The sequence below is a fragment of the Euwallacea similis genome, chromosome 36 (assembly GCF_039881205.1).
Source record: "Euwallacea similis isolate ESF13 chromosome 36, ESF131.1, whole genome shotgun sequence".
NCBI lineage: Eukaryota > Metazoa > Arthropoda > Insecta > Coleoptera > Curculionidae > Euwallacea > Euwallacea similis.
The window spans coordinates 799892-813208 of NC_089644.1; the positions used below are offsets into that span (position 1 = coordinate 799892).

At 35.3% G+C, this 13317-nt stretch overlaps 1 protein-coding gene and 1 pseudogene across 1 annotated transcript in view; one reads left to right on the top strand and one right to left on the bottom strand.

Annotated features, from left to right (window-relative positions):
• The first annotated feature begins 6308 nt into the window (after positions 1-6308).
• The window catches only part of bru1 (bruno 1), a 247314-nt gene continuing 240305 nt past the window's right edge, over positions 6309-13317 (top strand). The window contains exon 1 of the mRNA XM_066404802.1: positions 6309-6385. The gene's annotated coding sequence lies outside the window, so the exon portion shown is untranslated. The remainder of the gene's footprint in view (positions 6386-13317) is intronic.
• LOC136418636 (histone-lysine N-methyltransferase SETMAR-like) lies at positions 7260-8471 on the bottom strand (annotated as a pseudogene).

A 13317-nucleotide genomic window follows, 5' to 3' on the forward strand; every position in this document is an offset into this window, starting at 1 on the left:
CAACTGCGACCTGCAAAACCAGACTTAAATCAACTCATTTTATACGAAAGAATCTATAAATTACATTAATGTTTAATTTATTAGCCAAGGAGACTGTCTAAATAAAGAAGAAAAATTACTACCTACAGGAAAAGAATCCTTATATCATTTAGCTCGTGACTTTGTTCGGACAACACGCAAAGGCCTTCCTTGCTGGCTTCTGAATAATTCAAAGAACGCGGATAAAAAGGGAACATTGATTAGTGAACATTCTTGTTATGTTACTAATATTTAAACGGACAAAATACTTAGGACATTGTTCACTGCCTATGTCGAAGGTGATATAAACTTTAGGGATTACTAAAGATTTCTGTTCAGTTGGCCAGCATAGTGAATAAAACGTAAAGTCTGGACTAGCTTGAGCCATGATTCTATAGGGACGTATGAAAGTGAGAATCAAACGCTGATTGGCCGAAAATGTTCATTCTCGCGCTCCCGTGTCCCTATAGAATCAGGGCCCAGAACTAACTATAACTAGAATACTAATAACTATAACTACAATAAACTTCGCAACTAAATTTGGATTCATCATATGACACTCGTTGAGTAGTTCAATGCTCCATCTGAGTCTCTTCTATTTTCACAATAAGAATAAGCAAGCAAATTGTTAATTACGTCTGTTATTTACTTTATTACTATATACATTGACCTCAGCAGCCGCTTGAACAGCAATCAGCGAGCGAAAAATATCATTTCTCGCACGTAAGGCCACTGCGCAAGTGTGATAAAGTGCTAGTTTCAGCTCGCAAATAAGTACGGTAAAGTCAGTTTACCGCACTCTCGTAGGAAAATAATATTTCATTCACGAGGATAAGAAGGAAACAGTCTCTCAAGCACCGAAAGGATTAATAAATTCGGAGCGGTCCTTTTGGAAAAACTATAGCTCAAAAAAGTGAAACAAATTCGTATCCTATTGGTGATGCTATCGGGGTGGTTTAAGTAATTTAACCTGAACTAACCTGAATCAATGGCTCTTAACAGTGTAAATGTAGTGAAAATGGTCTTAATATGGGCCCTTTTTTCACGAGGGAGATCTTTAAAAAGACACCCGACTTGTTTGGCGGCCGGTTAATGGAGAATTCACCAGAGAGTCTTTCCCACTAAAAATCTCGGGATTCCTTACAAACCTGCACCGGCCCGGGACTGTTCGTTAATTTTGGGCTACATTAAAGTACTTTTTAATTAACCGGTAATTAAACATTTTAGAATTTTATTTAAGGCGACGCTAAGAGCTTGAAGGAATATGATGTCATTGGAATATCGTGGTTTATGTACGCGAGGTAGTAATTCAATGATACCTATGTTAATGTTAGCTGATGCTAAACAAACATTTCCTACTTATATTCCAGGCATTTCACTTAAGATTCCATTAGAAGTTCTGAGCGCCTAGTTTTAATGTAGGTATTTGGTAATGTAAGTGTTTGGCACATCAGTTTTCGCAAAGCATAACAACACAATCAGTGTTTGAAAGCACTATAAACGAGTTAGGATTGGATCCATATTTAGATATCACTCAGATTGATGTGAACTGCTGGCAAATTTGCGTTGAACCTCTATTCTTCCTAATGGACAGTAATAGTGATTAATTTCTAGCCTCTTTTGGTTTTTCCCATGGTCCGAACTTTGCCTTGATCGGTACATGATAAGAGAGATTTCCTTCAAGTAAAATAAGGTCAGAAGAAACTCCTACAGTTTTTGAAATATTTGCTAACTTTTCAAAATTTAATCATATGATTACTTGATAACTATCAGTTTGATAGGTGTGAGAGCAGGCCACTAAAATCTCTTCACACAGTAGGTAGCTAACGCATTAAATTGAAATAATGCTCGTAGACGCCCATTTATCAAAAATCAGGTACGATTTTTTTCCCCCAAAATCACAAAAATTCATAAATCACCCGCGAACATTTAGACGGTTTGAAACCAAGCATAAAACGAATTTATTCGTTTCGGTCGGGCAATACAGAGAGAACAAAGGGTCGGTAGCAACAATATACAAAGGATTAGTTAACATACCTGTCTAACATCTGAAACAAAGGATAACGAAATAATTTATATGCTAAACAACGACCGAATGCGAATTATTAAAATCAGGTGCTTCTAAACTATAATGCCCTTAGTGTGGTGCTGCAGAACTGACTTCGCTAAAGTTTAATCTGTTATTAAACCATCGCATTCAGCAGGGAATTCTGCCAGCATGTGAGCAGAAAAAAATACCTTAAGTGACCTTAAAATGTGTTCTTGCAAGGATGAACACACGTGAGATACACACATATTCTATTCTCGAATTTCCGGCATATTAACTTTAAGTTGCCCTAACTCAAAGCAAAGAGGAGGCACTCGTAGAATACGGTAAATATAATGCGACCTGGTAAATGTAGCGGAAAAATGCATTCAACGTTTCGCTATATACACAATTTTTATGAGTATGATGCCCATGTATTTGATTTATTCTCTTTCTGCAATGCTCCAACAGTGAATAAATGTAGGACGATGAATTTGATATTTCCATCAAAAAATATAATTTTTTTGCTAATGATCTTTGACTCATCAGTAGATCATTTTCACTTTGTCAGAAAGACAGAATTAAATTTACAATTTAAAGGTAGTGGCAGAATGATATCGATATGAAAAAAATCAGTTCGCTGATTTCTTACCATAACAATGATGAGGTCAAGTTGGTTTAGATGGTTTAGCCTAATCATCCAATTATCATTCGTGTGGAATCCGTTAGTCGTTTTAAACCACCCTGTACATGGCTTGTAGATATTATTTTTAAACTTTTGCTGACGGATGGTCTTTTGTGAAGCGGAAAAGCACAACAAACAATGAGTAAGAGGAGGGAGAGATCAGATCGAGACGCGATAAGAAGGTAAGAACGACGGCCAAAAAACGCGAAAAATCGGGAAGAAGTTCCTTCTTATCGTGGCAGATCGAGACGCGATCTATCTTTGCGAAGTCGCTTTAGTCATTAGTGTTACCTTATAAGTATAAGTATAACTATTATATTCCTTGACTAAAATCCACCCGGACTATAATTATAAAACTCTAAACAACAACTAAGAAAAATCCTACACTCATATAAGGATCGGACTAAAGCCAAGTTGCATTTTTAAACTTAAAACTATGTAAGTTGCAAATTATCCTTCAAAATCTTAATTGCAAATTTCTCAATGAAGAACCGCTTATCAAACATCGATATCCGATTAGAGCATTAAACCCAAAGCAGTCTTCGGTGGATGTGTACAAGCATTTCGTGTATATATTGTGCCGGTAAGTTAGTACAATAATCTGATATCTTATTATTGTACATCACCTAAACAGTGTGCCCCGATTGTGTCTAACTAATTATATCAATTAGCCGAGAACATTAGTGTTCAATATCGGTGATTTAGGGTCCCGTAATGAAATGTCACATTGTCTTAATGTAATTTGTGGACGATGTGGTTTACTTGCAATACCTATGCAGATTAGAACAAATCTAAATAGTGAGTTAAAATTAAAAGGTTAAATTGTTTTGCCCCTGAACTTTTGTCGCTGGGTATACATGCTGCGTTCTCGTATGCATATAAATCTACATTAATTCCTAGAAAATATTTTGGCGACAAATAATGCAAAAAGTCTATGCTTCATACAGAATTTAGAAATTCACACGGTCAATCTCCAATAGAGATGAGTGCTCCCACGTACCTCCGAACGTAAACTATAGTCACAAATAATTTGACCGGTCCTTGAGGTCGTAAACTTACCTGAATTAACCTAAACTAACCCCATCTCTGAGTTAACCAAATATCTCTCCTGATATTTCGGGTCTTTTCAATATTTCAGTTTTTCTCATTAATATTTAAGACACTCTATTGATATTTCATGTTCTGTCTCAAATTAGAAATGAGATTTCGTAGTGGAGGGGCTCGAGAAGATCCTCGGAAAGAAAATAGAGATGCGGAAAAGCATCCAGGACGGCGTTTCGGAAAAAGATCCCCAGAAAAAAGACAATCGAGTGTTGTACCAGAAACAGGAATAGAAATGGATGAGGAGGAGGAAATTTGGGAAGCCGATTTGAGGGGGATTTAAAGGGAACAATGCGAGGAAAGAAAGGAGCAACAGCACAGGAAGCAAGACCTCTCAAGACAAAATTCAGGAACGGCAGATCAAGAACGGCTTTGTTGTATTTTCCGGGAGTCATATTCCCACGTGTCTCTAGACCATTCATATTTTTTATATCAATCATTTGACACAAATCGTCTGTACGTAAGGTATTTCCACAATAAAAATTGAAAGTTGTCCATTTGCGACAAATAGCAGTTGGCAAAGTTTTTTTGTATCAAATATGGAATATCGATGTTAAGTCAAATGTAGTATGTATCGACGTATTATCCGCCTTGGTGTTACGCCTATGTATGTTGTGATCGGGGGACATGGCGTTTGGCGACTACTGAGGTTTTTCAACCGTTGCTCGCCGCTCTGGGAGGTTTATGATCGGAATTCTCAACCATTTGTGCCCGCTATCTCCAGATGTAGCTGCCTCGAGATCAAGAATTTCGATGGTGACCTTTGTCGGACCCAGAACTTAGATCTAATTAACACACCGCTCAATCGGCATCCTCAATAAAGCTCCCATCGGCTATTCACCGAGACGTTACTCGTTAACGTGATAGATAGCCAAGAAGCCGACAACTGCCCTTTCCCATCAGGGGTACGCCTATGAGGGTGGCCTTTTAGGGGTAGTACTTAAGAACTTCGGCTCGCGAAATTTGCTCTCTTCACATCACTCTCGCATCGGTACCTCATTGCCGTCAACGCTGTCGCGTCCTGTTTCCGATTTGTAACACTCCGGGCGTAAACGTACATTTGTTGTCTTAATGCTTTATCATGTATTGTATTAACGTAATTAGTGCAGTAAACGTTTAGCTAAAGTGTTCACGAGTTTCACTACCCGCGAGTCCCGCAATCACGTACAATATTCACGAGGGAGGTCACTCGCGCCAATCAAGGAACGAACCCCCTATCCACAAACAATCAGCATACTATACTATGTTCAGAATATGCGACGTATTGTGTTTAAGTTTACATATAGAAATCCCTATGCCTTTTTTAAAATTTTTGAGAGTTATAAGGGTTAATAAGACCATAAATTCAACTCTTTCTAAATTCACCTTTTGATATGAATGTTTCCGTCCTGGAAACTTGTTTTGCAAAGAGTTTCCTATACATTTTGGCTGTGCTGAAGGAAGAATTAGAAACTCTCTTGGAATTGGTTTTGGCCACGTCTCATTCCTGTATCTCAGCTTGTATTTACCTAAAACGATGTCAGGTTAATCACAATTTGATATATCCAAATCAGGTAAAAAAGTTAATTTCCAATTCATTTGCTTCGTATTACAAATAAGAATAAAAAAATCCGATTACAAAGTGTAATGGGAAAAATAAAAATATGCTTTCCGTGGAAGCTGTCTTTGAAGACTGCAGTTAGTAGCACTAGGTCAACGGCACGATATAATTCCAATCGAGAATAGAAACAAGGAAGCAATTTCCATGATTGAAAAGAAATTAAAAGTCTGATCCCACGTTTCCGAAACTTAATTACTTTTTTTACAGAGATTGAAAAAAGCCTTTAGAATTTTATTCCCCGCTTAAAATATTTCCCGACTTAATAATCCTACAGATCGATAGGTCATAACACAGTTCTTATCTGCAACTCGGTATATTATGCCGCTTGACGATAAAATAATATCGAACACTTTTAATAATCATATCGGAGTGAGAGTAAATTCTCCCAGTGTTCACTATTTCACTGGTTTTTGCCTTTTTTCTGTTTGTGTTCGTTGTTAATTTTATTATTTTAAACTGGGATCGTATTATTTAGTCTATTCATTCACACATTTGTGTTAGGTTAGTAATTTTGCATGTTTTTCCTACTCTAAATTTCTCTTTTTTATGCATAATGTGTTGCAAATTCCAAAATATTAGCTCAAGACAAATTCAACAACTAATTAATTCAATTTTGACCAATACGATTTTGTGTGAGATTCATTTCTTGGATTAAAATACTGTTCAAATTACTAAATTAACAGTTTATTGAAGTCAAATTGACTCACATCCGCAGAAAACATGTTGAAAATCTTCATATCCAATAAGTCATAACACAAGATAAGGATAACACTCCTCGTAATTGGAATTTGAACAATCTTTAATGCACAATATCACCCGGTAAGCAGTTAGTGGGTGCTTGTGTGTGTAGTCCTTTTGTGTTTGTGTCTGTGTTTGTCCGCTTTATGTTGTTTTTGTAACGCATTGTGTATTGTTGTACTCCAGTGCTTTTTGTACTTTGTCTTGTGTTTGTCAGGTAATACTTTTGAATTTTTTGAGTAACCTAAATTGTACGCGCGTCGATGTACCAGGATAACAGTCTAGTCTACGTAGATATCCCGAACATAAAAGAAAATCTCCATTACTATTCAAAAGCAATTCCATTATGCAGAGAATGAAATTTACATCGGCCCAATTGTGATCTCAGATTTAGTTCTATAGCAGACGTCACAAGTAATGGTTGTTTCTGCTGCATATTTATTTCGGCTTTACGCTCTGTTAAAATCCGAACACAGAATTTTAAGTTGGAGTTTCCTTGCTAGTGGGTATGATTTTGTCATATAAAGTGATGATAGATAAACAGATACATGATTATTTTGTGAGGAACGAACGTCCCTCTCCTTTAAATTATCTCATATTTATTTCAAAAACTGATAATAAACATTTGCTTATACTTGTAGGAAGGCGATTTGACAAAAAGCTATTTTTTGTATGAAATTGAGGTAAATTCCTCCTCACACATTATCCTTGGTGGGACACCAATAATTTGTTTGAGTGAAAAAGATTGGAGATTTTGTCATAAGGATACTGTGTCTAAAACGAATAAGTCACCTTAATTTCACACCACCTCTCGTGTGAAATCGAGGTAAATTCCTCCTCACACATTATTCTTATGAAATCCAAATAATTGGTTTGAGTGAGAAGAATTACATAAGGATTCCATAAGGATACTGAGTTTAAATCAAATAAATCACCGCAATTCCACAATACCTTTCACGTTGTGTGAAATTCAGATAATTCCTTCTTACACATTATCTTTATGGAATACAAATATAGGTCGTGTAGTATGAAATGAATAGAATTGAATTGAAACTTTAGTCATTTTTTTCTCATATGAAATGTTTTTATTGTCAATCGAAATATGCACCACCATTATCAATACACTTCTGCCATTTAACGGGAAGTTGATTGAGTCCCCTGCTGTAAAAGCCTGCAGGCCGGGAGTCGATAAACTCTTGGAAGGCAGCTTTGACAGCCTCGTCGGAGTTGAATGTTTTCCCTACCAAGAAGTTATCCAAATTTTGAAAGAAGTGGTAATCAGTGGGTGCTAAGTCGGGTGAATACGGTGGATGACGAAGAGTTTCCAATTCCAACTCTTGTAGCTTGGCCAAGGTGACTTGTGCGGTGTGTGGCCGAGCGTTGTCGTGCAACAATAGCGGTGCGCTTCGATTGACTAATCTTGGCTGCTTAATCGTCAGTTGCCTCATCATTTCGGTCAGTTGTCGGAAGTAGACATCAGCCGTAATCGATTCACCAGGTTTCATGAAGCTGTGATGGATGACACCTGCGTTGGACCACCAAACGGACACCATAAGCTTCTTTTGATGAAGATTTTTTTTCGCACAATGTTTTGGTGGTTCATCTTGATCCAACCACTGCGATGAACGTCTGGTATTGTCATATAGGATCCATTTCTCATCACAAGTAACAATCCGATTGAAAAATGGATCGTTATTATACCGGCACAACAAAGAACAAGCTTCGAGACGTCGTTCTTTCTGTATGTCGCTCAACTCATGCGGTACCCACTTGTCCAGCTTTTTCACCTTACCAATTTCAGCCAAATGAGTCAATATTGTTTTTTTGGTTACACTGAATATAAACGATAATTCGCTTGCACTTTGACGTGGATTCGCTTCCACCACGGCTTTCAGATAATCGTTATCCACTTGAGTTTCAGGTCGTCCACGTGGTTCATTTGTTCAGGTTAGTTCAGGTCAAAATTGCCAGAACGAAATTTCATGAACCAACGAGATACTGTTTGCTGTGAAGTGACTTCAGTACCAAACACATCATTAATATTGCGAGCCGTCTGAGCTGTTGTGGTTCCACGGTGGAACTCATATTTCATTAACACACGAATTTCACTATTTTGCATGGCTGCACAAAAATGTTTATAAAAATAAAAGTTTCCAATAATTTTTAACGCTTTAAACTCTGATCGAAAGAGGAAGAATGTGCCTTTTCCACATAAAAAAGTCAAGTCCAAATATAGATTTAGAGTGAAGTTATTCGCAGTTGAATGTGGCATTTCGAGAATCTACTCATTTCATACTACACGACCTAATAATTAGTTTCAGTGAAAACAATTCTGTCCATGATTAAAGTTACCACCCTTCTTTTCATTTTTTATACTCGACTTCCTAATTTTCATGTGAGAATTTTAACCGTATTAATTTTAATTAAATTGAAATAAATTTCTAGATATATACAGTTTCTCATTTATAACTAGCACTCACTACATATGTATAACAACATAGGTTGTTGGTATTTTACATGTCACATTAAAATAAACATGCAGCGCAAATGATAATAATTACTTTCCCGGATACCAGTATAACAAAATCTGACCACGCAATCTGGATCGTGTAAACTGAATTGATTTTATTTGGAATTGTTAAAGCGGCATCTGCATTTCCGTTCCCTCAATTTGCTTTTAAATAAAATATTAAAGTTTAACAGATGTGAGGGACATCCTTATAATTAATAAAAAGGTAACTACTTTTAACAGACTTTTAATATACTTTAGCGGAATTAATCGATTTGAATTCGAATTTCCTAGAAAACAGCCAAAAGCTTTCATGACGCTGTCCAGCTTTTCACATAGACCTTTAATACATATTTAAAGTCAAATGCAATCAAATGCGATTAATAATTAGCATTTAATCTGAGTACTTTCGGCAGCTGGTGCAATAACTGGACACCGGAGAATCGACGTGTCGAGGCGATGATATATCATAAAATATTCAGTTTGAAATTTCACAAGGGGCATCGTTGCTATGTCGACAGTTGGCATAATTCGCATTATTAAAATTTCGGTTCACTTTAGACATATATTGTATGTATACGGATTAAAAATTTATAAAAATTTAAAGACTTGTTCATGACATAAAATTTGCATGTGAAATATTTCAAATTTGATTATTAAAACTGTCCAGAAAGCAAAATTTTGTACTAAATTTCCCCATGAAACTACTGAGTTATAAATTTATAACCGAATTCTGGACCGATACACGTCCCAAATAAGAAAGATTCCCATATCAAACTCCCAAAAAGACAAATCATATTTCAGTAAAAGGGCAGCAATTTGATTGAAAGTCAGGTATAACAAGGGATTTGAGGCTGAATACCAATGTGAGGATATTTTTCTTTTTTTCTGGTTGGAAAAAGAGCTTTTAAAGACATTTGTCTGGCCGATGCCGGTGATCGATTGCACTTAAACTGAAGAGAAGCAGCTGAGCAATTGATTGATTACGCCTGGTGTGTATGTTATTTTATTTATTTTTTTAGCTGAGAAATTGGAATGATGAAGTAGGCACTCAGATATTAAATTTCTGGGTAAATACAGCTACCTGGAGAATAACGAGATTGTTACAAATAACAGGTTTTCTTATGCATTTAATTTCCGTTGAGTTTTACGACAATTTGTAAGTGTTTCTAATCAAGAATGTTTTTATTTTTATTACCGAACACGAAAATATCCGCAACAGACCGAACTAGTAACGTTCATTCAATCAAACTTATCACTCTGATAAGTTTCGCTCTGAAAATATCGATCAGTGGCTTCTCAATTTATCGGTTCGCCCATTTTGTCGGATAGCTATGTCGTTCAATGTGTAATCATCATTAGTTTCCATGTTTCCATTGTATATACACAGCTTATTTTATATTAATGAAAAGCTTCCATTTCAAAAAGGTTACCTGCTCTGTTATTCCCTGGGGCGTTAGTTACACAATGGCATGCAACTGTGCTCATCTATTTGAGATATTTAATATTTAAGCCAGGTGGACCCAAATTAGGAATTTAATTACTTCCTTATTCCACTATCTCAAAATTTTCCCTAGGTATATCTGCGCATTTAACACATCTTTTTTCATGCATAAAAAGAAGTCGGTTAATGCTCAATTTAACACTTCGTCGCTCGTATAAACCCTCATCTAAAATTCAGATTGTTTTTCGTTTGTGAGGTTCGATCGCCGGAGGTTTAAAAGTCCTTTTAATAATCTCCTCGTCCTGCTTTGGACGCCAATAAAACACCATAAAAGTATTATCTGGAGCTTTCAAAGAGTTTACGGGTGAAATAAGGGCACTATCCATTTGGGAATTGATCGTTACATTAATAATGAGCTTTTATTTCGATAGGACTCAACTTAGTTTTGCATGTGGTATTTAGAATAACAAACATTTCATTCAGCTATGTTTGTTTATTGTGTGCAGGCGTGGAATGGCAATTTTAGAGTAAGTATTAAGCTCGGAGAAAGATCTGTGAAATGTGCGCCTTATTTTCTGTAATTAAGTTCTAGGACAATTTTCGTCGTCTCAGAGATTTCTCAAATACTTGATAAATGAATCATCAATCATACAATAATTATATGACTGCTCAATGATTGATTTTAAGAATAAATTAAGTAATCAATATTTCTTTACATATTTATACACAGTGTTAAGGGTTAAGGATTTACCACACTTGTAAAATCTTTATTTCTTGGCCCTTTTTAACGTTTTTTTCTTCTTAATTAAATATTCAAAATTCACATTTATCTACTGGGTACGACGACTCTTCACCCACAGTCATGGCCAACTGCATGTATTTTTATGAGACCAAATTTCAAAAAGTACTATTAAGACTTCACCCGTACCGATTTTCATTTATCTGCTGCTGCAGGGCGTTTAAGAAAAAATGTATTACTAGTATTAAAGAACTTTGAACTGTTTAAATACTAAAAACTAACCTTGTTGCAATAAATTAATGTTAATTTCATTTTAATCTAGAATAATAAATTATTAATTAGGGCAAAACAGTTTTTTGGATTAAATATTAGTATTAGCGATAGGGCGTATGTGGAAGAATAAATTAGTTTTTTTTAGCCTTCATCTAATTAACATAGACTATTCCAAGTATTTACAAATTTCCAATAATATTGAAGTTGGAGATAAAACGTCGTAAACTAGGATCAAAATAGATCCTGAGGCTCAGAGTCCGATTCATCTCGAGGCTTCAAGAAGCTAAAGTTAAAAAAAAAGAGAGACATCTGAAGCATCACCATGCAGCGCTTCAACACCAGCAATGAACCCCGCAAAAAAAGCAGCAGTCAACCCAATGGACAATTTAACAAACGAAATGCAAGCAAATATGTCCAATATTACTTAACAAAAGGTCAATAGGAATACACCAACAACATCACACTTTCACCACATGTTTCTACTAACTATAATCATTGAAACATCAAGATTACGATTGGCATTTATATATGAACAACACAAGAACCATAAAGACGTTGTCGTCAAAACAGAGAACGGATTCCTCCTAAAAGCAACAACAAGGAGAACACTGTTCTTAAACATTAAAAAATAAATAATTTAATCAATTTCTCACATTGACTGCATTATGAATGAGCGCTCTATCAAGTTGGAAATATAAACTATAGCGATAATCAAGCGCAAGCTCAAGTGCGTCATTAAACTCATTTTGTAGAAAGCTCAGAAAACGAACAGCATTCAAACTTTCATTGAAAAAATATGGGCCAATAATTTTTTGATTTATCATACCACAGTAAACGTTTACTCTTGAAAAGTATTGTCATTTACATTTGATTATCCAATTCGGGTTATAATCACACCATGTTTTACTATTTTGTGCCGACACTACACCATTTGTCATAATCATAGCTTCATCGGTGTATCATATGTGTTTTAAAAAGTTAAGATTTTTTGATACATACTCTGCAGTCATAAACAGAACTTCATTCTTAAATTTTGATCTCCAGCTTCAAGTATACAAGAAAGTATATAAGAAATTTTGATTTAAAAGATTTCTTACCACTTTTTTTCAAAATATTTTATTGATTTCTTCGAACATTCTGTATAGCAAAAAATGAAAATCGGCACAGGTGGGTTTTAAGTAATTTTATTTGAGAATCTATTTTCATTTTTCTCTTAAGAAAACGCTAATAGTACTTTTTAAAACTTGATCCTGTAAAAATACAGGCAGTGGGCCAAGAGTCATCGTACTCACTGGACAATTATTAGTATTTTGAATATCTAATTAACAAAAAAAGTGTTAAAATCGGCCAAGAAATAAAGATTTTATAAGGGTAGTAAGTTCTTAACCCGGACAGCCTGCATATTATCTTATTTATTACTTATTTATACAGGGTGTTAGTGAAATAACTTTCGTAAATTTAACCAGTGATTAAGAACATAATTTTGAACAAAAAAGTTCCTTACAACAGGGGTCGTAAATACAACCATTTCCCTGGAAAATCAAAAAAACATTTTCTGAAAATTGGCAACGTCGCCTAGTATTTATTTCATTTTCACACCTACCTAAGTAGCCGCATGAAGTGGGTTTGCTTTTTACACGTTTTTTTTGGGTCTGATAGATTTTACAGTACATAATTAATAAAATGTCCTAAATTCATGGAATTTAAAAATTGTATGATTCTTATTTTATTATTTTGAAAAGCCATTTACCTTGAAATTATTGTTATCATCTTTAATTAACTTAACATGACACATTACACATTTTACACCACTCACATCACATTCAAAAACACAAATTTATTATTGTTTTTGGTACATTACATGTTCTAAATGTTCACCATCTGAGTCCATGCATGCTCTACTCCGGGTCTCCTTGTTGAACTCTTGAACAAGATTTAAAATTTGTTTTTCGGCTTCAGAACCAACTTTTCTCTGTCGACCTCGTGTTCTTGATATAAAGAAACAATACTCCCTGTATCCAGAAGATTTTGGGAAACTCGCATAATGTTTGTCGAGCTGGAAGTTTTCTTTCTGGATAACGATTACCGTAGTAAATGCGCCGAACTTTTTCAGAATTTTGTAATTCCTCTACATAGATCAAAAGCATGTCATGATACTCGCGTACAGAATACATTGTCACGTAG